Source organism: Haplochromis burtoni, unplaced genomic scaffold (assembly GCF_018398535.1).
Source record: "Haplochromis burtoni strain Fernald_Lab_line unplaced genomic scaffold, NCSU_Asbu1 Contig_45, whole genome shotgun sequence".
Taxonomy (NCBI): Eukaryota; Metazoa; Chordata; class Actinopteri; order Cichliformes; family Cichlidae; genus Haplochromis; species Haplochromis burtoni.
Window position 1 is genome coordinate 1,189,819 of NW_024582406.1, and position 19,194 is coordinate 1,209,012.

General features: G+C 40.9%; 1 protein-coding gene across 1 annotated transcript in view; it reads right to left on the reverse strand.

Annotated features, from left to right (window-relative positions):
* Positions 1-19,194, reverse strand: part of ntn1b (netrin 1b) — a 49,417-nt gene that overhangs the window by 24,559 nt on the left and 5,664 nt on the right. The window lies entirely within an intron of this gene.

The following is a 19,194-nucleotide window of genomic DNA, read 5'->3' on the forward strand; positions in this document are numbered from 1 at the left end:
ACACACACACACACACACACACACACAGGCTCCCTCCTCCCTTTCCCTCTTACTCTCTTTCTTATCCCAGATGTTATCTCCACTTAAGGGAAGTGTGAGAGAAAATGCAACAGGGCCTTTTCATGAATAGGTAACGGAATGCTCTTAGTTGTCTTTCTCCAAGAAGGCCGATGCTGGTATTGCACTTTTCATCTTTCCACATACTGTAACACTTAAGTCATCATTTAAAAACACACAATCACTTTTCAGACACAACAACATTTGACAAAAAAAGCAGGAAATACATCTTAATTTCATTCCTTTTTAAAAATTTGGTGTCAATGATCCTTAATATTTACTTCACATGGGAAAAAAAACTTCTATGTTTGCGAGAGCATCATGAAAAATAATAAGTGCTATCTCCTCAGCTGTCCCCAGGCTCTTCTAATGAGCTGTGTTATCTCATCCACACATCCCCACTCTGCTCACACTGCCACTGTAGTGGTTTTCCTGCAGTGACAATAGCTTGAGTGCTGATAATAAGCCATGTGCACAGTAGCAGGCTCCAAATGCCTCTCAATAAAATCTGTCACACATTTGCCAAATAACTGAGTTAGTGAAAAGCCCAGCCACAGGTAAATCTCGGCCAGTAACTCCAATAATTCCACTCTATGCTGCTGCCATCTAATACTAAAACTGGTGCAAAAGTTCTCAGTCGGGTGACTGCAGCTCATTAAAGAAGAACGTTTAGTTAATTTGGTTAAATAAGCTATTTTATTAGGTCTAGCATACTGTATGCAATCAGAGAGACACACTGCAGGACAGAGCTTCATCTTCTATGAGTTTAGAAAGGAATGGTTACTGCAAAACAGCTGCTTGCTTTGATTGGACATCCAGAGTGGCAATGTGTCTTTTCTGGGTCTGCTTTCATTTGGTTTCAAGGGCCTACTTGGAGCTATGCTATTGCAATCTATTTATGTTCAAGTGCCATCTATCAGGGTTAGTAAGGAAGCGCTCCCGGTGGGTGTGCATATTGGATGAAAATTACGCATCCCACAGCTCGGTGGAGGCGGTTTTTCGTCCCGTCTACAAGGGGGGGATTACACTTCAGAAACAATCAAATGTCTGTGCACGATGATCTCTAATGAAATTTTGTTACGGATGGTTTGAAAATGCGCCATGGCGGCAGCAGGAATTTACCAACCCTGTCAACAGGTGTCAGATGTCTAACCATACAACATGTATGAGAGGGTTGTGCGAGGGTTGTATTTTTTCTGTGTGTGTGTGTGTGTGTGTGTGTGTGTGTGTGTGTGTGTGTGTGTGTGTGTGTGTGTGTGTGTGTGTGTGTTGTTCGTCTGAAAGAATGTGCCGCTTCTTCAGAGGTGGAGAAGGAACGAATTCCAGCGCAATTGTTGCTTATCCAGGAGCAATTATTCTCTCACTGTGTATAATCCTGTACAGTCGCTGGTATGATGAGCCGGAGGCGTGCGCCAAATCAAACAGGGTTCATGTCTCATGGCGGTCTGTGATCTCAGGGAAAGACAGCACTTAGGCTGCAGATTACAGAGCCATATTTTCACGACAACAGTGGGTTTATTGATCTGGGCACACAGAAACACAAACGCGCACTTACTGCGAATGCGTCACGTGTACTTGATTCCAGTGCACAGAGCTTATACAATGCTTGCATAACACCTATGGCGCATATGTGGGTGATATTTCAGAAAAGTCGCAAGAGTTCATTCATATCCATGAAGTGCTTCTGTACTTTATGTGTATTATAAAAAGAAAAGTAACACTTAGATTGTATTAAATGACTTACACTATAATAAGTTAGCTTTCTCCCTCATTTCTACAGCTATGTCTCTGTAGTAGTGTAGTATCATTTAGTAATAACACACAGAAAAGCGATACTTATATGTAAAGCTTTTTTAGGAGGTTCTCCAACACTTTTGATTCCTAGATGGAGCTCAAAAATACATTTACAGTTCCCCCAACATTTTATCATTTCAAAAAACATGTGCATAACTATTTTATGGCTTCAGCTATACAGTTACACCCTTCTTTACAGCTTATTGTTCTCAACTATAAAACTGTATTATAAAATATTTATAATAAATAGTAGTCTTTTTGGAGGATTTCCATAGCGAATTTTATGCCAATGACATTTTACATACATTGTATCATATTTTACCTATTTTCTATTTATTTTGTAATTTTAGTCTTTATTGTGTTGTATGTGTGTGTGTGTGTGTGTGTGTGTGTGTGTGTGTGTGTATATATATATATATATTTTTTATTTTTATTTTTTTTTTAAATACTGTACAGAGCTGTAGCAGTGTAGTTTTAATGGATAAGGTCGTTCCCTAATCTGATGCTTAAAACTAGAAATCCACTTCTAATAACGCAACCAAGAGATTATCCTTAATTCTCTGGTAGTAGTCGTTGCTATTAAGGCTCATAAAGACGCCATGGAGTCGTTGATCACATCATGTTGCATAAAACGGATGGCAGAAAAGCAGATGATTGATGATGAACAGCCCTTAAATCTTTGTCATAAATACAGTGTTGCAGTTGCCACGGCCCCAGAATGGACTCGTTATTAAAGTCAGTGCTTGTGTCGCACAGAATTCCTGGACTTTCTTTAATAAAGCACGTTTTACTCGGTGATGCAAAGGCATAAAAATGATCCACGACCCCCCACCCCCACCCGCAGCTGCCTCCAGGCTCGCTTCCACCAGACTCACGACACCAAACAATGAACGTTTCGATCACACGACGCTGCAGCAGCTGCGATTTTGATGAGGGCAAAGACAACAACAAAGGACTTCAACAACAAGGACTCCAGATGATGAATCCTTTTACAAGTTTCCGAAACGCTTTTGATGATTTCAGAAAAAAAATTTAAACACTGAACGAGAACCAAATGGATCTGCAAAGGGGAGATTTCAATCTCCCGCAGAATATGGATCGGGTTTACGCATCGACCTCTGCCCCGTCACCTTGGTGTTATGTAAACAAACAAAGCATCAGAATAAGAAAATTATTTAAAGATTTCGTTTTTCTTTGATCAAGCCAAAAAGGAGATGGCATGAATGAGATAAACAACTGAGTCGGAACATGAGGAGTTGGTATTCGAGATGTGGTTTTAATGAGGCACATATTGGAGGTAGCAGGATGTTTGAAAAATGAGAAAGGGGCCTTCATTTTGCTGCATTTTATCACTCATATACTATTTATATTAAACAGAAAAGGAGAGACTCCACGTTCAGATATTCAATATCACAGGAGAGCCAGAGAGCCATTTCCTTATAGAGAGTACATGCTGTATTTTCTAGTGACAAGCATCCTTCTAGCAGCTTTCTTTATATTTTGCTAGGAAAATTGGAAAAGGGTTCAGTTAGTTATTGAAAGATGTGCAGAACACACATGGAAATACAATATATAATGCAAAAACTGTTTGTTTTGTTTTAAAAAGCGTGAAGGCCAATATTTGGTATGACCACCTTTATTCTTCAACACAGCCTGATGTCTCTTAGGCAGCTTTCTTTCTTAAGTAGTTTCCAGAAATAGTTCTCCAGGCTTATTGAGGGATATTGAAAGCTCTTCATTGGATGTTGGCTGTTCTTTGTCAAGATGATCCCACACTGTTTCAGTAATGTTGAGGCCAATCCATCTCTGATTGTTCCATTGTCTGTTTTTCTATTCAGGTAGTTTTGTTTCTGCACTAGCAGTGTGTTTGAGATCACTGTGACTGTGAAAAATGTCCCTAATTAAATGCTTTCTACATGTTACTGCATGGTGGATCAAAAATCTGATGGTACTTTTCTGTGTTCGTGATTCCATACATTTTGACAAGATCTGTAACACCACTGGCTGAAATGCAGGGCCAAAACATAACATAGCCTCCACCGTCTTTTACAGAAGGCTGTGGACACTCACTATTACACCTCTGTCCTCTGTACATATTATTTAAAGTTTGAACCAAACATTTTAAATGTGGATTCATCACTCCGCCAGACCTTTTGCTGCTGATGTTCAGTCCAGTTCTTGTGTAATTCAGCACACCTCAGCCTTTTCTCTGTTTCCCTTACTTAAAAGCTCTTTGGGAATAACTTTGTTTATGCCAAAGTATTTCATGTCTGTCAAACTGTGGTGTCTTTGGCATATTTTTTATATTAAAAATGGGGAACAAAGAATGTGTGTTTTTGACAAGATACACTTCAAAATTGGTTCTTTGCTAAGTTGTTTGTTATGTGTAGACACAACGCTGGTTCAAAAATAAAAATAAAAATAATCCACTGAAAATGGTCCGGTAGAAGGACTGGGCTGAAAATGAGTCAAAAAGCAGTCAATGTCCAAAGAAGAACTTTGCAAAACCTTCAGAAAGCCTATTGTTCAAGGCAATTTACAAGCAAGTCTGGCTTGTTGGACACAAATGCTAAAAAGAAATGAGGGATGGCTTGAGACTTTTTTTTGTAGATCAAAACTATCCTCACAATTACAGTCCATATATTTTCCCAGGGACAAGAAACCAGAGCAACATGCACTTAACTACAGGATTTTAGAAACAGGATTTACTGCACTGTTTATCATACAATCACCAAGTGGCAAGTCAAGTTTGCAATTGCTTAAAAATCCACTTCCTTTAATAGTCAGTAGATGGTAGTTTGGGGGAAAGCAACAGAAATAAAAAAAAAAAAACCCACCAACTTAGCTTTTTTGTGAAATCAGTTTTTGTCTCAGTCTCGTGTCTCTGTGGCAGCGATGATGCTGCAAATTGTTATTTATAGAGCTCCAAGTCACAGTCATTTTATCTCAGGCCATTTTATATCGTGAGGTAAATAAAATCACTATGATCCTACAATTCCCTATGAGCAAGACCTCGGCAGCGCTGGGAAGAAAAACAAATCCTTTTAAAATGAGATCTTCTGTGACCAGTTGGGGCGCAGCCAAACTGCAGCCGTGGGGCGTAATTTTTAAGGTGGACAAAACAGTTCTTTGACATATTTGTGGAAACTGTCAGAGCTACAAGCCTCTCACTGGGTATTTATCTTGACATTGTGATAAGCGCATCATAGCAAAGTGAAGCTTTAAAAACACAAGAAATCATTTGACCAGTTTTTAAACAATAGCGCTACATTTAGTGCGTGATCTTTTACTAAATAAGCATCTGAGAGAAGATTGTTGGAGAAAAAAAAAACGGATTCCCACTATGTGTGGTTCAATCCACACCTCTCACTCACTGTTGTGTTCATCCACATTACATAAAGGAGGAGGTCAAGCTCGTGTTAACGTTCTCTCCCTCTCAAGTCTTCGGCTTTGGCGACAGATAATAGCTGCACGGTCAAAACTCAGATATGCCACAATGTCCTCTTTGGTCCCCAGCTACTAAACTGCCTGTGTGGCCTTTGGGGCTGAATGATCACAGTTCATTTCAGTGCCAGCCCACGGAGATGTTCCACAAATCAGGTTAAATTCATGATCCTGGAGAAAGCACAATGCTGTGGCAGAAACATAAATAACAGTTAAATGTCTTCTTTTTGGTTCATTTCATTTCTAGCCAGACAGGATGTACATTAAAATACACACTGAGGCTACAGAGTGTCTGCTGGATTCTTGACTTGACTGTTTTCACATTCATTTTGTCCCCCTGACTCCACCGCGTTGCCAACCCACGTGGTCTACCCGCTCAGGGTGATTGGGTTTCAGCCATCAAGTGTCAACGCAAGATATGGATAAGGACCAGGAGTCAAGATTTGGGGCTAGGAATCTGTTGGCACTATCAGACTAGTTCAGGGACCAGGGTCCCTCACACACTAAGTATGGCTCATTGCAAACTTTGGCTTGGTGCTACCTATTAGGCATTCATGACGGCGATGCAAAGCTATCCGCCTTGGGTTATTTGAATTTTTGGCTGAAAACAACTGCAACCACATCTTTTACACTTTCATAGAGAGCTAACATTACATCGCATATTTTATGGTCTGTGACAGCAAAAGCAAAGCTGACAAGAACCATTACCTCTGTCCACTCCATATGAAGGCCAAAGGCTAACAGAACAGCTTAGCAGCATCTGCCTGGTTTTATGAGGGCAGATGCTATCAGGCTAATGATGCCATCACGGCTAATTTGGCAGCCACACATCTGCTCCTTGCTGGCAGGAGTTGCGACAGCTCCGCTACCATAACTGCAGACACAGAAACACAATGAGCCATCGCTCAGCTCACCTTTCACCTCCGATGAGCTGCCAGACAACACAAGGTTGCACTTTGTACCCAGGGACCAGATAAGAGATGAAAGGTATGAGTGGTGCTAATGAACTGAATTATCCTCACAATGAAAGACTGTCTAAAGCCATCCCTCTTTGCCACTTCGCCCAGGCCCGAGCATGTTTCTTCGTCTGTGTGAAAACGTGCGGCATTACTGTGTTTGCTTTTGGCCTCGGTGCAGATATCAATTGATGGGTTGTGTTTAAAAGAGAGACAGAGAAAAGAAATATGGGATTATGTGAAATAATCCCAGCTATTGGGTCTTAGTCTTTGTGCAGTTCTATCACACTTGAAAGTTGTTGTTCTCTCATATCTGTGTAATAAGGAAAACATATAGCTGCTCCAATCCAAAATCTAGAATAGATTAAATGACTTATATTTATACAAAACACATGAAAAGTGGATTTTTTTTCACTACATGGAATTTAACAATGATTTTTTAATCTGTGCTTAAACTCTTGGCTCACATCAGCCTCGCTGAAAGACACCGAACACCTGTCAGCTCACAAAAAGGGAATTTCAGCAACTAAAGCTGGCCTCTGACCTAACAGGAATTTCCCTGTGGGTGTTAGGCATAATCAAGATTTTGGAAGCAAATTTTTTGCACAACACTGAAAGAGAAGGTGGCATGGCAAATGTTTCCCATGAAGCTTATGTGTATATTATTTTATATTTCGGAGTTCTAATAAGGTTGTCATTATACCACCAACCACTTTGTCTAATAGCAGAGTACCCCGCTGCTGATTATTGGTTGCAAAATGTGTGTAAACTCTCTGCCGACTGCATCTCTCAGTGTGGGAACAAGTCTTTTCCCTGAGTTGCAGGTCCCGTCTCGCCGTGCAGCATGCGCTGATGTCATGGGAGGCGTTCCCCCTCCCTCTTTATGAGCACGGCTCTGTGATCTCTGGTGGAGATCAATTAGTTGAGCAATCAGCCCGCCCCTTGCTTTTGTGTGAGTAACTGCTCGTAAACCGTTTGGTTGCCTGGCGAACGGGGGAATGCACTGCCTCAACATAAACAGCCACCCAAAGTCAGCCTGGCCTCTCCTCCTCAGTGTAATGCATGTCATTAGGTAATGCAGCGTGACATCAGCTCGTTGCAATTTACCATTAGCCAGTGTAGTTTAAGATTAGCTGGTAATAATTTGTGTGGGTCAATTAATGACCTGTTGGAGGTGATTTAAAAAGAGCAGCAGTTGCCTGCAGGTTTTAATGCAGCCAGGTTGATCTGTAGACATTATCCTGGCTTTACTTGCTTAAAACACACACGCAAAAAATGTTTATTCTAACAACATTCAGTGCATTCCTTCACAGTGTTCTGCATGTGCTACAGCACAATGAAGCACTTCCCAGTTTCTCTGCAGTGTGTGAGCTCTGACTGATCCGAGCCATGACCCGTTTTACTTCCAAGGGGGGCTGAACAAAACCGACCCGACATTTTGTAGCAGCCACATTTTGTAATTGTGCAATCAGTAATGACCAGAGTTATTCACTCCCCTTTCTAAACAGCCGCTGCTAGGTGGTGCCAACGATAACACACCCTCTCTTATGAATAATAACGCATAATGGCCAGTGTATCTCAGCCCATTTATCCTCTTGTTGTAGGATTGGGAGCGGTCCAGAGGAGGCGGGAGTGGGCGTAGCACTAGTTCAGTTTGCTGGAACATACGCCATGTAACTGCAACAGCCTCACTTGGAACCTCTGTTGCGTGTCACTCGTTTTTTCTGTCACACTTTTCATCTCGTCTTTTGGAATGAAATGGGACACAGATACACGAGGGGATGGGGATGGGGTGGGTGGGTGTAAAAGAATGTGTTTACATGCTGGCTATTAGCTCTCTTTTTTCTTCTTCTTCTTAGTTTTTCTTTAAATGTCCAGACCTGTTGTCGAGGCCTCTCTTTCACCTGATCCTCCCACCATCAGAGGTCATGTGTTTAAATTTAACGCAGAGCCAAATCGCGTTTGAGGTTCGCTTCCTGGCAGCCCACTGGAGGAAACAAAACTGCACTTAAAATGACCAATTAAAGCACAAAGCTGATGGATTGGTGACGGAACATCCTGCTGTCACTGCTTTTCAAGACTGCGGGGCGTTCACTGGAGAATACTTCCTTTTTTATGCTCTGTGTTTGTGTGTGTGTGTGTGTGTGTGTGTGTGTGTGTGTGTGTGTGTGTGTGTGTGTGTGTGTGTGTGTACAACTGCGTCACTGACTAAAAATGCCCGCTGTGACTGTTGCTGAAATATTCTCTTGAGTAATAATCTCATAAAAGCTTATTAGCTTCTGATAGAGCTGTGTGTTTTTGTTTGATGCCTTGTATATTTTCTTTTATGAACTGGAGCGCTTCCAAAGTGTAGGTGTGGAAACAGGCTGACAGGAGTGCTGCTCCTTTCCTTCCTCAAGTTTATGGGAGAGGTGATGAAAAGGTCCTCGGTCATTAAGGTCATTAAGCTTGATAAGCAAATTCTGTTCCCCCGTTCTGTCTCTAAAGGAAGCTTATATGGTTATTGCATGCGGATTGCATCTAAATGCTATAACACCACTGTGCCCAGCTTTCTTAACTGTTCATCCATTACTTCAGTAGCTCTTTACACCATTTAATGTTGAGGTCTAGGCTGTTCCACTGTGTGTTTTTCTATCCAGGTATGCTTCTACCGTGTTATTGTAATGATGAAAAATTAAGCTGCTGGCAGTCAGATGGTTCTGCATAGTGGATCAAAATCTGATATTACTTTCCTGTGTTCATATTTCCATCAATTTAAACAAGATCTCAAACACAACTGAATGAAATGCAGCCAAAACATTGACAGAGCCTCCACCATGTTTCACAGATGGCTGTAGACACTCACTGTTGTAACGCCTCGCCTGATCCCTCTCATTTGTACATATTGATGATCATTTGAACCAAAGATTTCAAATTCAAATTCACTCCATAAGACTTGTTGCTACTCATTTTCATTCTAGTTTGGGAGTTAGTATGCATGCCTCAGACTTTTTTTGCTGTTTCTTCCTCTTCTTTCCATTGAAGGTTCATCTGCATCTCTCAGGTCCTGTTTCTGGTCTTTGTTGGATTTGTTTCCTATTTTTTAATGACATGATTTTCAGATACTGTTCATCGGCTGTAGATTAAAGCTGCCACTTCTTCTTTTGTCCTCCACTTGTCCAGTTTCCCAGTTTCCTCAAATTTCTTAAGGTCACGCTGGTGGTTCAAGACTTTTGCACGGTACTGTAGGCCAGAGTATATGGAGTTAAAATTACTTTTGCATTTTTAACCTGCATAAGTAAGGAGTGGGATCTGATCAGGAGTCAGTGTTTAATTTTTTTAGAAAATTGTTACTAATTTCTTAACATTTGCTAGATTTCCTACATCATACATTATCGCTGTAAGTCCATATACCTTTGTCAAACCTTTTTTCTCCATGTCATTACCAAGATCTTAAAAGTTCTCTGTCACTGAAGTTGAGTCACAAAGCTAGCTGGTTGGAACAGGGCATGACGTAGGATAAGACTTTGGAGCAGTGTGGCCTTTGTGGCACCACAAGCTTTGTACTTATTTTGTCCTTTGTCTAGATTACTGCAGCCTATAGTTCTTATTCATTGTGTCTTGTGAGTAATTTTGGATTATGGGAATTGTGGTTTAGTGTTGATACAATAGCGAGACATTTGAAAATCACCCACTTATCCTAACTGTAATCACCGAACTGAGGCCGGCCTGAATAGTTTCCTCCAGCTCACGGCTTGTATTTACAGTAAACCTGGCATTACATGAATCGAGCCTAATTGAGCTTGTGGTCATAAGAGGTATTCTCCAGACTAAACCTGTCCTAAACAGTCCTGCTGCAGGACTCCAGTGTTAGGCTGAGGTCCAAATCTCCCCCACAGAGCAAGGAGGTTATTTTAACACTCCGGCACACTCCGGCTCCACGGTGTTCACCCCTGCAGAGGGAATAAGGGAGGAAGAGGCAGGAAGCCACTAGGCTGTAAATCATAATGCTGAGGTGACAATCCATCGTTCTTGTGGCATGTTTATTGTGCTTTTCTTCACTTTTCTCCAAAGGCCTATTTATAACTGGCCACATTCCCATCTCAAAAATGTCTCTCCTGTGTATTTTAGATTGCACATTTAACCCCCTGTCCTAGCTATCAAAGATAAAGCTTAAGTGCAATTGTTTTTCAGTTTTCATTCAATTCACTGAGACATTTGTGGAGTTTTTGCACACAGTGGTGTGTAAACTCTTTACAAGTCAAAGAAAGGTGTGAAGGAAAGCTGTACACCAACTTATGAAAACTCTTAGAGCTTGAACAGCATCAGATTTTCTTCAGATAGGAGGGGGGGGAAATTAGGAAAATAATGGTTAATGGTTGCTTTTATGGAAACACTGAGAAGTCACAGGGATTTTGTTACTGCTGTGTACATTTCGTCCCAAAGTTTGTCCTGGTTGCTAGGTGGCTTCCAGGACATGGTACTGAGTGAAGAGGAAAAGGCTTGGTGTCTTCCTGAGGCACGTTAACTGAGGAAATCTTAGTGGCAATGTTCAGTGAACCTGAACCTTACTGGAGTAATGAGTAAAACAAATGCAGTACAAAGGCCTCAGCTGTCAGTCAGACCTGCCTGGTTTATTACTAATATATCATTTTACTGTTTAAAGGGACGTGACCCTTATTTTTGCAAATCATTATCAGTTGCCTGCCATAACAACAGAGTCACAGGCCAAAGACTGTATGTGAAAGATGGCCACAGTAACGTCAACTGTTAGTTTAAAATGGCTCTTTTTGAATCCTTGATTTTGTTGTTTGTTTTTATCATTGTTGTTGTTTTGTTTTGAACAAGAACTAAAGAGACTTGACCCCACTTGCTAAAGCTAGCAAGTGGGGTCGTCAAGGTGCACGCACAGATTGCATAGCTGTTCTAGTTACATTATGCCGACCTGCTAATTAGTAACACAACGCAATGAACATGCTTTTTTGTTAGTTGTTAGTGCAATTACTGCAATTACATCTGATTTTTTTTTCAAATAACTGCATTAAAAGATAACATCATTGGTTAACCCTTTAAGACCTACCATAGAACCAAGCCCGCCAGAGCTTACATTATATTTTTACATGCTGAAGTGCCATTTTTGGGAGCATTTAAAGTTGCTATACACCAATACAACTGTTATAGCCCATATTTTAATAATATGAATGCATTAAGTCCATAGTAACTACATTAATTGCAAAAAAGTGCAATAAATTACAAAAGAATTGACAATCGTTTTGGTTGTTTTTACATAAATTTCTACTTGGAGAAATTTAAGAGGTTTATCCCTCAAAACTTTAAATACAAAAAAGTTGCAAAAATAGTTTACAACAACAGGAAATTTAATTTGAGTGTCTTCATAGTTTTATTTTTGAGATACACCAATTTTTATATACTGCAGGAAAAACGATGATGCAAATTTGCAAAGAAAACAGCATGTGCATCAAAATAAACTATTTCCAGCAGTGCAATTCGAGTTCTAAGCATCCCAGAAACTATTCAGAAAAGCATAAAGTCAAACATGACTTATAAAAACACCAGTATAGGCTTTTAAGGCCTACAAATAAAAAACTATATTTTCCGCGAAAACAACGTCCCTTCCGGTTTCGGGCAGGAAATGGCGGACATGCGATCGATCGCGCTGACATCGGTTTCAATGTGAGAAGTGTTACGAACAGCTGATCGGATCGGCAAAGCGTGTTTCTGGAATATTATGTTTTTGTTCCTGCAAGAGCTTTTAATGCAATTTTTGCAAAGCTATATGTGGAAGGAAACCGTGACCTAGGACAAGCTGATGGCATAAGATGTAAGTACAACTCCTCCGGTTTCATATGCAAAAAAAATTATTGCGCTAGCTTACGCGGTTCCGGTTCTACGGGGATTTAAAAATAGTTACGCAAAATGGAGCGCGCCTGCTCCAACCAGCTTTAAAGGGGTAATAGGTCCAGTTATGTACCTTAAATATATGTGGCCTAGCTGATGGTAAGTGACTACAGGTGCTGATTTGGTACCCACCTGCCATTCAAATTAGATATGGTCCAAATAATCCAACCTTTAAGCCAGCGGTCCCCAAACTATTTTTGCGCCACGGACCGGTTTATGTCCGAGAATATTTTCACGGACCAGCCTTTAAAGTGTCGCGGATAAATACAACATAATAAAACAGTACGGGTACCCAAAAAAAGAAGATTTATTCATAACACACGGGAAAAGACCCAGGGAAACTAAGTTAACGATAAAAAAAAAAAATAGCACTAAAAACCAATAAAAACCCTGAAAACCCAAAAATTTCACACCCGAGCCTCAACTCTCGCAGCCCGATACCAAACGACTCACAGACCGGTACTATTTAAAGGTTATATAAAAATTTACTCCCTCTATCCTCTACCATTAACTTAAAAATTAGCTATTAAGACCAAGACCCTTTTTTCTAGAAGACTTTAAACAAGTTCATTTTCATTTCAGCTCAGAAGTTGAGCATTTTAATACTGGAGTCTATGAAGATTGACTCACTTCAGAAGCCAGCCTCAAGTGGTCATTCTAGGAACTACAGTTTTTGGCTCTGCCTTCATTTCTAGCTCCAGAGACTAATGACTGTACCGTATATAAAACAGGGTTAAATATTTATGATTTTACTCTCTGATCTCGGCCTCACTGTATATGCACATTACCCACAATGCAATAGGAATGCTAACATTTTTTTCTGTTGGGGCTTTTGTTGTGGCTAATGCACAATCTTCTAGTAGAGATAGTGAGCGAGCACAGAGGTCTGGTAACCTCAGGTCAGTCTAAGAATCTGCTCAGTTTGTGTTTTTTTTTTGTTTAGTTTCATTTTTAATTTTGAAATCTGTAATGTTCAGATCAAAATCAGAGCAAGCACAATGAGCTGTGAGATCAAACAGACTGTAACTTCTCAGCAAGCACTGTTGCATCAGTGTCTACATTAAGTCTTTTTTATGTTTTTTTTATGCATTTTTAAATAAATAAATAGAAACCTTGCAGTCACTTCTGTGACTTCTTTAAAGTCTTATGGTTAGTGCCACAAGACAAAAATGGTGCCGTAACAGAGCCCAGGTACTGCTCCAGTTGTATGTCACGGTCAAATCTAACATAGTGTTTGGTTTCTCTGTTCTGAGGTCATTTTTCCCAAATGCCTGTATAAGTGGGAACCAGATACAAGGCGTTATCTCTAACTCCCTATCATGAGAAACTGCCTCACTATCCGTGTAAATAAACACACGTAGGTGTTTGCAGGCTATAGGCTGTTCGGCGTTGCCTGAGTTTAGATCGCACAGTCAGCGCCTGAGGTTTTCCTGTGAGCAGAGATGGAAGGAAACCGCCTGTTATATGTCTCAGACGAATCAGGAGAGGAAGGAAATCACTTTATACTGTTTGGCTTGAGCCTGTTAAGGCATCGTGAGCCATCTGCCCCACGGTAGCTGTGACAACCTGAACAAGAGATAAGAGGAGGATGGGAACAGTCTACATGCCCACTCAGACTGGAAGAGTTACAGGAGACTGGAAGGCGGCTTAATCCTCTGCCTGTGGATGATTCCTTGCTCCCAGGCTGCTAAAGCAGTCTGCGTCAGTCACACACACACACACACACACACAGTGAGCAGAGGGAGAGTTCCTGCTGATGAATCCCCAGGTTTTCCCGCCTTTGAGCAGATGTGGAACCCTAGGATATTTATAGTCATTTAGGGAACGATGTCTGGTAGCCAGAGAATTTTCCTGTTCTCTATCTATCCTGCTGGATATCCCCTCAAATCCAATAAGTGGTTCCTCATTCTCTTTCAGAGAAGAATTGGTCACTGGGGTATGTGAGAGATGAGGCCAGAGCACAGGAGGATGTAGAAATCCATTATGGAGCAACAGGGCCACTCGGAGACGCCTCCGCAGAGGTTATATGGAAAAATAAATATGTAAGCGAGACCAGCAGCTCTATTTCCTCTTTGAGGCCGGCATATTATGTCTATCCTTTGTTTAAAAGTGAAGTTGCTGTTAGTGAAAAGAGGTGTGAGGCAGTTAGCAGCTGGAATTTCTAATGTGTGGTGAAGGTTTAAACAGCAGTCACGTTTAATTTACATGATGTTATTGAGATCAGGCACACACACTGTGAGGCCTAAACTAATGACGGTTTCCCATAAAACTGTAGCAAAGACTTACTATCAATGCTATTCTAGTAGGGTTCAAGACATTTTGCAGATGACCATACGTGTTAGGCATCTATAACTGAGCCGGTTGTCACTTGTTGCCTTTGTCTTCCAGTAAAAAGACGCCTGTGTTGACAGCGCAGCAGGAAGGATGGTACCAGCTAAAGGAGCTTAGCGTTTCCTCCACAGTGGAGTTGCTTAATGCTTTTTTTAGTGGAGAGGTTGGGGGGAGGTGGCACCGGGGGAAAGTTGGGTAAGTGACACCGAGGAAGCGTGTTGTGTGTGGTCGTACAAGCGGCGTTGTCACTGAGCTGGCTGTGTCGGGTGGCGGCACAGCAGGGGAGCTGGCTGGGGGTCTGAAGCTGAGCTGCGGAGCGTGTCACTCCGCTGGCCCATTAATCATTCCCAGGCTGCACTGCTTCAGCGCCTCAAAAGGGCTCGATGTGCACGCACTAGGTGGTCTCGATGCCACCCTGGAAGCCCCAGTCAGCTCCGTGTAGACAGACGATGGACACAAAGAGTCGAGCATCCGCACATTCGCACATTCGCACAAACATGTGCATCCATTTCATCTCGGCTACGTGAGCAAGAATGAAGACAAATAAACACTCAGAGCTGTCTTCGCCATTCACCTTGTGGCACTGACACTGTGGTCTGTTGTCAAATAAACAGAAGAATTAAAATAATAATAATCATAATATTATTTAGGATCTGAAAGTGAGTGTAATTGGAGTCCAAGTAGGAGTATGTCATACAGTGGCCTACCGATCAGGTCTGAAATTTATATACGTCTGATCATAAATAGGAAGCCATTAAAGGGTCATAGCTGACAACCTGGGAGGATAATAAAATTAAAGTTAGTTTGACATATGTCATTTGTTTTAACATACTTGATGTTCTGTCTTGTTTTTCATGTTTGTCCATTTTGCTGCAAATTTTCTGAAGTTTGATTTTAATCCATCTTGCTGGTTTTATTTTGAAGTGGGTGCTTTTATTTTGAAAGATGAGAGTTGACAGCGGAAAGAGAGAACAAAAACACAAAATTCTCTCCAGTTAAGTGAAAATATTTAAGTTTTTTGTTAACAGGCACCTGTCTGACAGTGGCATATGGTTCACTTGTATTTAAAATTATGTTGTTCCCACTGAACAAATTTGTTGCCGTTTTTAATAGAGGTTTGTGTGTCTTTGATTTACAGGACTTCAAGCCACCAACGATATCTGCCAATTTGATGCTTTGGATGAATTGTGTGGTAGCTGAGACCTGTATATGAGAAATCATATTTCAAACATGCATGAGTCAAGTCTGGTTTCCATATTTTATTTGGTGTAAATTGTGTGTTTTGTGCATCTCCGACCAAGTGGACTTTATCTAAACATGTTTTTGTTCAAATGCAGTAAGTACAGTAGCTCTTATGCTGTGGTCACTGCACTGTTTCATGTGACTGACTGTTTCTGTGAAGCATCAGCTTAAGAGACAATCATTCAGCCAGGGTTACTCTTGGCTGTAAGTTCAGTCATGCAATGAGACACAAGCTGAAGGCGACACCTGTGCAACACGAGTCAAACATTGTTCTCTACTGTGCAATAAATTCCATTAAAGGAAAAGAACGGCTGGATGAACTGCACTTGTTGTCTGAAACTATGTATTTTGGGCCATTTTCACAGCCCATCATGTGTCCAAATCTACGTGTGGTTCTTGTCATCTGACAGAGGCTAAAACTTTTGGATTAAAATGTATAATAAAGCAATCTGTATGCTAGGTGTCAGCATGTTCTGTGCTAGTCGACACTGCTGTTATGGCGTCCAACAGCTCCTGAGTGAAGAATACGAGCGTTAAGCGAGGGTGAACACACTCCTCTCGAAACACTGAGTCACCTCTCCAAACCACCATCCACAACTTCGCAGAACAAGATTTTTCAGTATGTTCTTAAAAGCCCGAGTGAAACCTTTCTGGCTCCTAACAGCCGTGTCTGTGTTGAATTATGAGCTCAACAAAACAAAATCCTCAAAACATGCAGGCTTTACCCAGAGGACACTGGGTTGTAGCGGAGCATGGATTTTTTTGAGATCCCCCAAATACATCTCTTTGTTTTATGGTTTGGTTGTATATAGAGAAACCTCTTACCAAAGGCACATAGGCTTATGTTGCAAGACAGACTGGAGGCGACAGAGCGAAGGCCAATACCAGAAGCATTGTTCTCCACTTGTAATCGTGACAGAGCTAAATGATGTATTTCTGGACGTATCCAGCTCCAGCATGAAGGATCACCTAACATGGAGGCTTAAATACAAAAAAAACGTAGGTTGTAGTCCTACTGAGCAGAAAGGTCTATGAAAGGTCTATGAAGTGCAATACACTAAACACTGATTTCCCTTTAATCAACCACACAACATGTTTTTAAGTTTATGGTCATGGACAAATAGCTTTAGCAAAGAGCATGTGCAATATGGACCAAGGACTGTATACAAAATATTTGGAGGGAATATGTTTTGCTTTTATCATAGACTGTATAGAAGAGATGGATGGAAGTACTGTGACATCACTCACTGCATAGTGAATCTTCAAGCTGAGCATTGAAGCATTTAACATGCTGGTTTTGGAAACCAGTCATTACAAGCAACGGGTGGATTTTACTGAGAAACCGAAGGACACTGCCCTCTCATTAAAAGCTTCTTATACAGAAGATGCTTTATCTTCCATTATGACTCTAAAGGGGCCATGAATTACAAAATGAACCCCACATGATATTAAACAACACTTTAAACTAGAGATTTTAAAAGTAAACTCATCAAGAAAGTGTTTGCTGAGCTCATACGATAAAGAAAATGAGGGTTTTTTCCCATAAACCTCTATAGAGCTGGACTGCTTTTGGCAGCCAGAGGAGTCGCCCCCTGCTGGCCGTGAGAATACATGAAGATTTAAGGTGTTCCTGCACTTGCTTCATTTGTCAAACCCAAGAGGTACAACCAGCTTTCATCCACTGTCTATTATGTTTATATACCTGGGGCTAAATTACAGTAAAATTTAGAGTGTGAATTTTAGTATGTTGGAAAATTTAACATTTTCTTTTTATTTATGAAATTACTTAAAATGACTGTTTACTTTTCTTTTTGTTATTAACAGTTATATTTGTCCAACTAATTCAGTACAGTTTTATTATTTTATTATCATTTTGAGATCATTAAAGTATTTTTTTCTGTCTTTTTTTTTACTTAAATGTTGATAAGTGTGAGAAAGTTCTAGCTCAAGTAGATGATAGGACAGACTTTCTTTAACAAGGGGTTCAACCCCCTCTGATAGTAAGTGAGGTGCCCATAAACAAGGCATTGGTGCGGAATAACCATAATGATATGGTCATGATAATAATAGAAAACAAAGTAAATGTTGGAGTGAGCAGCATGCTCCTGTTGTGGGTTGTTAATGATCCCAGGGATAACCTCCTTTTCCTTTGGGTTTGAACCAACCTTCACGAGTGCTGTGCAAACAGTCTAAAGCAGACCAAGACTCAAAAACAGAAGAACTAAGTCTCTTTACTGAAGATTAATTTTTATCCCGCTTCTAAGGTATTTTATTGTCAAGTTAAATTACTGATTTTAAAAAAGTACATCATATATGATGAGATATGGCAAACAAAGCCCTGATAGGCGTTAACTCTTCGCAGTCACATCTCAGTTCTTGGGGTTTCCTTCAACAAATGCCAAAGGAATCTGGAATTGTTCAAATATCATTCGAGATAACCTCGCAATTAAGTGGCCTTTAAAAAATGGATCCAAAAACAAAAGAAAATGATGGATAATGGTTCTTGTCACAGTTTCCACAGCGAGTGTCTCCAGTTTTCCTGCTAGGGTCGACCCCAGAGGAGTCCGTCATTTGAGCTGTGCCGATAGTTTTTGTTTTTTTCATATTCATAAGGAAAGCACAGGCGGGTCTGCTTCACATTTGATTTTACTGATTGAAATAAATTGCTTCATTACTGCCTGCAATTTTCTCTCCCGTCGGTCACCCCGTTTGAGATTTCCTCCCTGTGCGCCTCCGAGCTGCAGCCGTGCAGCGCTGACAAGTCCTACATGACTGAGACTCGTCAGTCCGGCGGCCTGGCGGTCCGGTCCCGGTTGGACTCTGTCAAGGGTGTCTGACTTTCCACGCTGCTGCAGTGCCAGAAATGTTCCCGAGTGTTTCCTCACCTGCAGCACACCTGTTTCCTATTAACTGCTTTTTATTGAACATCTCTTTCTATTTTCTTCTCATTATTCCACCTTTATTAAAGACACTTTGCTTTGCTGTTGTTGAGTCTGCTTTAGACTGTTTGCACGGCGCAGTGAAGGTTGTTTCAAACCCAGGGGGGAACGACTGTTCCTCCTGCGATCATTTACAGCCCACAACAGGAGCATGTCGCTCACTCAAACATTTACTTTGTTTTTTTATTATCATTATCCCTATTAAAGTCAACCTGATTCCTCGCCAGTGTTGTTTATGAACGCTTCACTTATTATCAGAGGGACTAAAAACCTTCCTGTCTGATCATCTGCAAACACAGTGTGCATTGTGCCTGCTTGTTAAGACGTATGAAACCCATCAAAACAACAACAAGCCCAAAAATAGCGGTCACCTCTGGCTATTGTTGCCTTAAAAAAACATAAAGAAAGAAAATTCACTCTACCCCGCAACACACACACATGCACACTCACACAAATATGTCTCAGCTTCCAAATTCAACAGAAAGGGCTGACTCTGTGCCCCCTGGCATTGCCACACAGCGACAGGCCAGAGA